We start from the raw sequence: 10,582 nt of genomic DNA on the forward strand, positions 1-10,582 counted from the left end.
AATGCATACGTTTGTCTTGAGTTTTTGAAAAACATTAAAGCAAGAGATGTAAAAGTGTGATGTTTGTAAAAACATGATATTTGTAACGACGTGTTGTTTGTAAAACGTGTTATTTGTAATAACGTGATGTTTGTAAAAAAGAAATATCAACTCAGCATTTTTGGTAAACCTTAAGGAGTCAGGATACCCTTTTGGTGACAGTATGCTTTCGAACTAACCATGCTTCAATTAGGACTTTCAAGGGTTGTAACGTGGCTTGGTTCACGGTTTTAAGAAACAAAGGATAATGGCTCAAAGTTTATTGTACCCACCCCTCTTCGTGATGATCTTCAGTCCTAAGCTCAGCTAAATCAAACTTATGCATTCAGGTTCCAAGAGACTTTTGGATTTGCACCTTTGATAATGATGATGGTTCACAAGCAGAGAGAATTTTTGAGATGGCAGTCACTTCTTCCTTTTAGTAGTCATAACATCGTGTTGTTCAGGAATTTATTAACTTCTTTTTTCATCTTTTTGATATCCCTAACTTTTGCCTGAACTGTCTATTTTGAACTTACAGTCAGCGGGATGCCTTGATTTTTTTTTTTTTGCCTAAGTCATCTTTTGATTTTTGACTTAGCAGGCTTTTCTTTGTATATATGTTTTTTCATTTTTTTTCTTAAACATGTTGACTTCCTTGCTTAATGATTGATGAACCATCATTGGCTTTTGATTGACATCTCCAACACTTCTTTGATGTGTGCGGATGAACACTTGTGATTGAAACCTTTGTTGCAAAGTGTACCGAATGATTCTCTTAAAACAGAATGCACAATCAAATTGAACTGAGAACTACCCTGCCCCAGGTTATGATCAAGGGTTAATTAATACAAGAAAGAAACTTCTACTTCTTAGGCTCAAAGGGGTTGACGAGGGATTAACATCCTTATATCTCCACTGTTTAGGAATTGAAACAATGCCTGTACATCGTCAGCATAGTCCATTCAAAAGCATACTGTATGAGGTTGCGGTATCATTTTCGTCATCCTCCCTCAAAAGGTATACAACTTTAGCAGGAGTTGAGTATCACAAAAACATATGCAGAATAAAGACATAATTTAAAATGAGTGATAACGAAATAATTTATTCAAGACAAATATATGCAATGCACTGATGATGATTATTAAAACAAATAATGTCTATCATAATTTGAATGTTTAAACAAACAGAATAGAAATTGCAAATGAAAGTAAATCTAATGATCTAAAGTTCATCCACTATGACATTAATCATTCTTGTCGTGATTGTGCCTGGGAGCAGGGATCACTATAGGAGTCTGGGGATGAGGGAATTCAATTTCACCAGCATCGATCATGTCTTGAATCTTGTTCTTCAATGGCCAACAATCATTTGTATCATGTCCAGGGCTATTGGAGTGGTATGCGCACCTCGCATTGGGCTTATAGCTGGGAGCGGAAGTGTTGGGCTTTACAGGAGGATCTCTTAAAGTAATCAAGTTCTCTCTCAGCAAATGTTGTAATGCCTGAGCCAGTGACATATTGATCTTTGTAAACTGACGTTTAGATGTATCTGACCTGCGTCTTTGTTGCGGAGCTAATGTAGAGGTCAGAATTGTCCCCACAAATTGGTTGGGTTCATTGTGATCTTTCTGGTCGTACACGACGTGAGGTTCCTCAGGAGACTGGCAGTCAATGATTTTGTCATCGATTAAGTCTTGGATCTTATTCTTCAGTGTCCAACAGTTATTAGTGTCATGGCCAGGACTATCAGAGTGATACGCACACCTTGCATTAGGATTATAACGAGAAGAGGAAGTACTAGGATTCCTCGGAGGGTCCTTCAAAGTGATTAGCCCTTTCTTCAGCAATTGTTGCAACGCTTCGGCCAGAGTCATATTGATCTTTGAGAATTGGCGCTTGGGTGTATCTGACTTGTGTCCTTGTTGTGGAACTGGTGTAAAGGTCAGAATTGTCCCCACAGATTGGTTGGGTTCATTGTGACCTTTCCGATTGTATCTAGTATTGGCCATATGAGGTTTCTCAGGTGAAATGACGTCAATGATCTTGCAATCAATGAGGTCTTGGATCATGTGCTTCAATGGTCCACAATCCTCTGTATCGTGACCGGGACTGTTTGAATGATAAGCACATCTTGCATGGTATTTGTACCCAGGAGTGGGATTAGCAGGAAGTGAATATGGAGGCAATAGAGTTATCAAGTTCTGATTGAGCAGTTGTTGCAGAGCTTGAGACAGCGGCATGGGTAACGGAGTGAATGACCGCTTAGGCTTGGACTTCCATTTATCTTGCACACCTTGCCCCCTTTGTTGGTCCTTCTCCTTCTCGGACAGAAGTGCCTTTAATTCTTCTTGCCCCTTGGCCAAGTGAAAGATTATTTTCTGGAACTGGTTGTTCTGAGCTTGGAGATTCTTCAAAGATTGTTCGAGATTCATCTTTGTTACTGAAATAAACAGCACAAAGATGAGGCATTTGATTTTATGAAACCTGCGATGCGATGTTTATGAATGATATGATTATGCATATGCAATGTTTCGAGGACCTTTAGAATTCAAATTTGTTTAAAACAAAACAAAAGGAAATTTTATTAATAATAATTAAGAGAAAGTAATTGTAAATTGTTTTATTGTTGTCTTTTACAATAAGGAAAGTATAAAACTAGAAAATAAAATAAAACTTAGAAAAGATAAATTCTTCAGGTCTCCCATGGACGCTTCCTCTTTGAACCAATGAAGTTGTTGATGCCTTGCTCTGCTTGAAGTAATCTTGTGAGTTCTAACACTTTCTTTTCTTTGTCACGAAACTGAGCTTCGAAAGTGTCTCTTTCTTCCTTTAGTTGAACCCAGGATCTCTTTAATTCTTCGATGTCAGTTGGCATGTCTGGATGAGTAATAACTTGAGGAACTCTTTCCTCGCAATCAGGCTCCACTATCACAGGTAAGACATACGGATAAGGCATGATGAGACGTTGAGCACGAGTGCGTACCCATCTAAGGTAAGGCCCCAAAGGAATGGAGTTTCTTTGTCCCAAGCTTTTGTTATCAATTCTATTTACCATATCCCAAGCTCGTATGAACTTCCGGCGGTGATTCTGAGTGTCATCTTCATAATCAAACACAATCCCTTGTATAAGCATATGGTGAGGACCATCTCTTCGAGCGTAACCAAATTGTCGTAAAGCCAAGCAAGGATTATAAGTGATACCCCCTCGTATGCCAAGTAAAGGCACATTAGGATATTGTCCACAACGGTCGATCATGGTGAAACTTTCCTTGGATAAAGACAGCCAACGGATATCAGAATGTGAAAGTGACATTATTCTCTTGTGCCATTTCAACCTTTGGTCGTTCCTCATTACTGATCGAGGCAAGTGCGAAATAAACCACTTAGATAACAAAGGTATGCAACACATAAGAGTCCCTCGCTTCTTCATAGTACGAGTGTGAAGAGAGTGTAGGATGTCTCCAAGCAAGGTAGGAACTGGATTGCGTGTCAGAAATATCTTTATGGCGTGCACATCAATGAACTGATCAGGATTAGGGAACAACACCAAACCATAGATGAGTAATGCTAATATGTCTTCGAAGGCTTGATAACTCATGGACTTCAGAAACATGCGAGCTTTCCCAAGTAAGAACTTAGCGAGGAATCCCTTGACTCCACTTCTGGTTTCCCAATGACCATCAATATCAGACTTCTTAAGATGTAAAGCGGGAGCAATAACTTCTAATTTTGGAATTTCTTCCAAACCAGTGAACGGAATCTGATCTCGGATGGGGAGTCCAAGTATGTCAGCAAACTCTTCCATAGTAGGTACCAACTGATAATCCGGGAAAGTAAAACAATGATGCTCGGGATCGAAGAATTGAAATAGTACACTCATCATTTCTTCGTCAAAGCCTGAAGTAACTAAACTGGGCAAGAGACCATGTCTTTCAGAGAATCGGGAACCTCCAGGAATCTCTAATACCAATTCTTTCAGTTCGGAAGGTATCTTCACAAAGTTAACTCGAATGGTGTTTCTAGTCTCCATGACCTACAAAACAGAACAAAGATGAATTCCTTGGTCCTCGAATGGTTAGTCATGATGTTATGATGCTTATGATGTTTATGATGTCATGATGTCAAGTAAATAACAAACACAAACAAGTCACACAATTTTGCCTTAAGGTTAGGCTTGCATGTAGTCCAGAGGTGCGTACCCTCCCCCTGAAGTTTAGTCGGTTCAAACCTGTCCTATATAAAGATCGGGTTCTAGGGAGCTCATACCATTGACCTTTCTCGAAGGCGCTTATCTCAGTTCGGCAATCGAATCGCCAACCGAAAAGGTCCTGAAAGTCCAGTCCATATGAGTGTAGCTTCGAGTATCAACCAACTTCAGTCGGAACCAAAGCCAGCCATCTCGCTACTTTCTAAAAGGCCAAAGTCAAGTTCGACTAAGGTTCTAAGGGCGAATTAGTGCTTAATGACACCACGCGGCAGCCAAGCATTTCCTCAGGTCGGATCCCAAGGAACACCAGGACAAACCAATGTGTCACACTAACGATGGCCATCAGATCAACCACATCAGTATACGCTGTGCAGTCTCCTTGATCTCATGCCATATACCTAAGGTACTCAGATCCGGGTTAGGATCTTTCACACAACAGAATACCCAAAACAGCCCTGCAAAATTAAATCAAACAAAGCAAACAATAGAAAACATTTAAATGAATCCTAAACTTTTAAGGTAACCCCTCTTTTATCGAAATTTTCCCCAGCAGAGTCGCCAGTTCTGTAATACGGTGAACTGACTTTTTAATAATCGAAATGTCGCGGTTAAGCATGAGTCGCCACCGACTTTTATTTTATCCAAACATATTCGGAAAGGCAAAAAGAAACAGAAAAAAACCTTTATAAAGAAATCTAAGTTCGGGGGGTAATTTATGCAAAGGGAAGGTGTAAGGCACCCTTTGCATCCATGGTTTTCCATGGGCTCTTAATTGCTTTGCTTGCTCGTTTGTTTAGAAAATGTAGATGAAAGAGATAGGGACTTTAGCTTGTGAATAAGCGTTGCCCTTTTGAAAGAATATAATAAAAAGGTTTGAGCATTGCAAGGCAATTAGGGGCAATTACCTTAAACTCAGATGATAGGTCTCTTTTTGCCTTTCAGAATGAAAGGGTCTATCCTTGCCATAAGAGGGCAGGAAGCCTTTCGTTTGGAGGTTGAAGGGTCATCGAAGCATCCTTTGCCATAAGACTGTCCCATGCCATAGAAGGGCAGGTAGTCTAAGGCAAGGACCAGAATAAGCCATTTCGTAGGCAGCCAGAAGATACCTCAGCCTTTTTCCGTAGGCAACATCCGAGGGTCGAGGTCATTTGTGTATCGAAGGCAGCATCATTAGGGTCGTGACCTTTTTATCGAGGCAACATGGCTGAGGTATCCTCGAATTCGGGGGACGTGGCTTATTCTGCAAAAACACAAAGGCAACAGGCAACAAGGCAACAGGCAACAGGCAACAGAGAGGGTTACCTCAAAAAGCGTGCGTGTGTGTATCAATCACGTGATTCAATTCAAATTATACTATCTTGTAAATTAGTGATTCTAGGTTAATTACAATCTTGCACTCCCTAAATTACTAACCACGCAGTACATAATAATATAAAGCAATAAAGGGAAGGGGGAAAATGAAACCAGCGGAGGAGAGGGGAATTGTAACCAGCGGATCCCTTAATAGGGTTTGGCATAAGTAATAATAATACAGAAAAATATTAAAGTCAGGGTTTAGGGTTACCAAACATTCGTAGCTTTGGCAATCATCGAATCCTGAAAAGGCAAACAAAATAAAAATAGGGTGAGTGTATGACTAATTCGGAGGCGAACATCTCTAACCCTAAAATAAGAAGGTTGAGACAATAAATTAAAATGAGCAAATAAATGAAAGGTACTTAGCTTTTTGCATTTGATCTGATATGGTTAATAGGGCGCCTTTAAGGTTAACCCTGAAAAGAAACAAGGCAGAGAAAAATGAAGGCGGAACAAACCCTAATTAAATAGAGTACTTAACTTCGTATTTTGGATCAGGCGCGTAGTCGGAAGGTGTTTGAAAAATAACCCTGAAAAGGCAAAAAATAAAATGTATTCAGTGTAGGGCATGATCTTTGTAAACCCTGATCAGGGTTCGAATTAAATAAGAAAATATTAACAATTTAATTAATTATTGGTCTCGCGACCTAATTAATTTAATCGTGATAAAAAATAAAATCGAGTGTGAAATATATTTTTTTAGGAATTTTTGTGAATTAAAATAATATATATGAATTTTGAACATTTAAATAAATAATACAATTTAAATAAGAAAATAAATATGTAATTAGAATAAATATGTATATTATAAATATTTAAATAAATAAATAAATAAATAATATTATTACAAAAAGAGTTTTTAGAATAAAAGAAAATAAATAGTTATTATTATAGAGAAAAGAAAATAAATTTTAATGATATATATATATATATATATAAATAACATAAAAGTGGCTGTGTTAATAAAAAGTAAAAAAAATTATAAAAAAACTCAACTTTTGATTCAATGGGGCGCAGGGTCTGAATGCCTATGGTGCGTCTGCAGATCTGGATCGTTGGAGAGAGAGATGGCTGGATCAGACGGCAGCGATGAGAGGCACATGTTCCATGCGCGTGGGCTCGTATACACAGGATCACTCTGAACCAAAATAAATGCGCGCCAAAAGAGGATTCGAACGGACCAATTAGACGACGACACCTCGTCGTCTTCTTCACCTAAAACCTGTATCCAGCTTTTTACACCGCTTTTTGCAGAGAAGCTGTAAAAGAGCAAACTTTCTACACCTGCGAAAATAACGAACAGGCCCAAACATGCAAAGAAATTTGTCGCGAGAGTCTCATTGTGTTCGTTATGATTCTCGCGAACCTGTTTATGACATCAATTTGGCCAAAAAACACCTGTATCTAAAAGCCCTAAAAAAAGCTTCGAAAACCCTAGTATGGCATATCGATCATAACAACATAATAACGCGTATAACTATCCAGAATCGATCATCACACATAATAGAACACAAATATGCAATTAAAATTGAATGAAGATGCATGAATAAATGTAATCGATTCAATTTTAGTTTAGACAAACCGTGAGAAATAGAGAGTGATTTTCGATGCTCCTGGCCTTGGATTTTGATTGAGAAAGCTTTAGAGGTGCCTTGGGAACGTCTCTGAACCAAAAGAAATTCTTGAAGTGCTCTGAAACTCAGAATTCGATCTTGAATTTTTGATGAATTTTGAGCTCGGATTTTGGATTCTTGTGGCTGCAAACCTTCTCTTCCCAGAGTCTGAATAGCTTGTACATATATATGTGAAGGTTTAGGGCAGAAAACTCAATCAAATCTCCTTTGAATCTTTAGATTGCATTTTAAGAAATTTGATTGAGATATGCATTCTAATCTTTCCAAAATTTGATTTTCTTGGGCTCCAAGCATCATAACCGAAATTAGTATCATTAGGGGATGAAATCTGATATATTCTTTGGCCTAAAATCAAATCTTACCATATTTTTATTTTTCATAATTAAATTATGATTTTAAATGATTAATATCACAAAATAATTAAAAAAAATATGTATAAAATGTGAAGCATGATCTTTGGGGCGTGCATGGGCTTGTAGTGAAGATTGGGTGAAGAGATCATAGGCCCATTTGGAGAATTTTGGATTTTTAACCTTTTCTCTTCACATCTTTTCTCAAAAGATTAGTCAACTTTGACAAGGTGTATCTCCCTCAATTTTTGAGGTATGGAGGTGTTCTAGGACATTTTGGAAACCTTAGAGAGTCCTTTATCCAATGCCTTTGGTCTCATATCAAAATCCTTTTCCATTCTCATTTTATGTCCTTTTGAAAAGAGTGTCTTTTTGTTGACTTTTGAGAAGGACCTATAATGTTTTGGTCCATATCTCTTAAACCATTGATCTATGGGCTCTAATTCTTGGACAATTGGATAGAGGAATGAATTCCCTTCAACATGAGCTTTGGTGGGAATTTTTCTGATGAAGTATGAATATTTGGCGAATTTTCAAAGTTTGGTTGACTTTTTCAGTTCATGCCCAAAATAGTAACTCTTGACTTTTGACTTCTCTGATCTTTCCTTGCATCATCATGATCAACCCTTGATCAAATGATGATTTTAGGGTTATGAGAATGTTGTTGACCAAATATCTTGAGTTTTGACTGTATAATGACTGTTTTGCCCTTGGGAGTCGACTGTTGACCTAATCAGGATTTGAGGGACTAAATTTGCTCTGTTTGACTTGAAACTTTATATGGAGATGCTTTGGGATGTTAGTGACCTTATGGAACCACCTTGAGCCATTGATTCAATGAATTTCCCTTGAATTAGTCAAACCCTAGTTTAGAGCTTCTGTGTGGGAGACTGTGTTTTGGAGCTTTGTATGATAAATAGCATTGGCAAATTTTGGGGTATGACAATCGCAATATATCTTAAGTTATTTATTTATTTATCTTCCTTTGAATGAATTAGAAATGCGGTGATTTTTCCGCTTATGAATTTGAATTGTCACTGAGTTTGATTAATTTCATAACCTTTTATTTCGTTTAAACAATAATTTTTAATGATTTCTAAGTCATGTCACGGATGAAAATTCGGGGCGTTACAATTGGTATCAGAGCAATAATCCTCGGACAAATATTTTTGGGTTGGGACGAGTGTGTGTGACGCTTGCTTTGAATTATGTGTGAATGTTTTGATGTCCTTGTTCTTGGACTTCTATTATTTTCTTCTTATTACTAGGATGATCAACAGTTATTTGTATTGATAGTATGTTTCGATTTGTGATTTTGGTAATTTTGTGGTCCATGTGTTTGTGAGTGTGTTTATATTTATGGTTCTAGATATAAAAATGATTGTTATTGTCCATTTGTTTTAATATTTTTGAATATGTAATTTTTGATTTTAATGAAAACATATTTTAGCTTACTTTTTCCGTTTTCAACCTACATAGTAGATCGATTAGTCCGACTAGTTTACTTTAGGTATATATTTAACTATCATATTGATTTGAGATCCAGTGAGTAGAAAAAGTGTGACATTTTATTTTTATTAGTTGTTATAAATTTAAATGAACAATTTACATGAATTTATACTATAAAAAAAAATTTGATTATAGTTTTCAATTATGAATTTATATAAGAGGAGTTGAATAGTCCTAATGTAGTTTTATTTTTTCAAGTGTTTTTTATTTATCTTAATCTTAAAATTTTGAGAATATATGTGGTAATAATGTAAAGTCTGAGACTTATATTTTTTATAACTACATTATTTATGTGTTATAATATTTTAACTTTAGATTATATAAAATTGATTTTACGATCGTTTGAATTTATTTATTAGGAGTTATATCATAACGTGTTAGACTTTTTAGTTTCGAGGACGAAACTATTTTAAGGGGATAAGAATGTAACATCCCGGTATTTTTACATACATTAAATATTCCCTTATATGAAATTTATTTGATATATTATTTGATAATTAATTTATGTTAAGTATATAGTTAACTTTTAATTATTTATTTCTGTTATTATATTTTAATATTTTAATTATATGTTTTATGACTAATTATTTTACTAGAATTAGTAATACCAACGTGTTTAGTGTACTCTCCATATTTTGTTAAATTTATAAATGAATTTATTATATTTAATAATAATAATAATAATAATAATATTATATAGGTGGATTGACCAATTTGTTATTCTTACTAATATAAGAGTGATTTTGTATATATAATAATAGTAGTAGTAGAAATAAGAAGCAGTGGTGGTAGAAAAATATAGGAGAATAAATCTTTACGTGGCCAGCTGGAGTATTGGGTCAACAAAATCAGTTTTCTTTCCAAAACTTCCTCCACTTTTGACTCAACCTTCACCTATTAAACTCTCACATACTCCACTCACAAACTTTTTACAGAACAAAAATAATCTATATTTTACGGTAAAATATCTTTGCTTGTTCAATCTCCATCATCAACTACATGTTCATCTGATTCTGGTGTCTTCTGAGTGACTATTCATAGGAATATCATTAAGGAAAGTATTTAGAGGTAAGGGTTTTTTCTTCATGTAACTCTACACTAGATTTGATTTAAGAGTTGGTTAAATATTATATATTTATCTATTGTTTTAGAGATTTAAGATTGGAAATTTTGTAATTGAAAAATAGTTGTGAACCGTTGCTTTGGTTTAATTAATTTTGTGTTAGATTATACCTACCTGATAATTAACAAATTAACGAGTAAATGTATATATTTAGAGATAGTGTTTAGAAACATGTAGTTATATTTTGTCTGTGCTGATAACCAAATAGTTCTAGAAAAGTAATCACATAAGGTAGTACAATTGTGTGGTTGTTAGTTTCATGTGATCCATATAGCCACAAATTTATTTAATATAATAGGTATATATTCAATTTGTGTTATCTTAGTGGCGGGGTAGAAATTCTGCGTGGATGCCTTAGTGGCGGGTAATTATATTTTCATCAT

Source organism: Vicia villosa, linkage group LG2 (assembly GCF_029867415.1).
Source record: "Vicia villosa cultivar HV-30 ecotype Madison, WI linkage group LG2, Vvil1.0, whole genome shotgun sequence".
NCBI classification, from domain to species: Eukaryota; Viridiplantae; Streptophyta; class Magnoliopsida; order Fabales; family Fabaceae; genus Vicia; species Vicia villosa.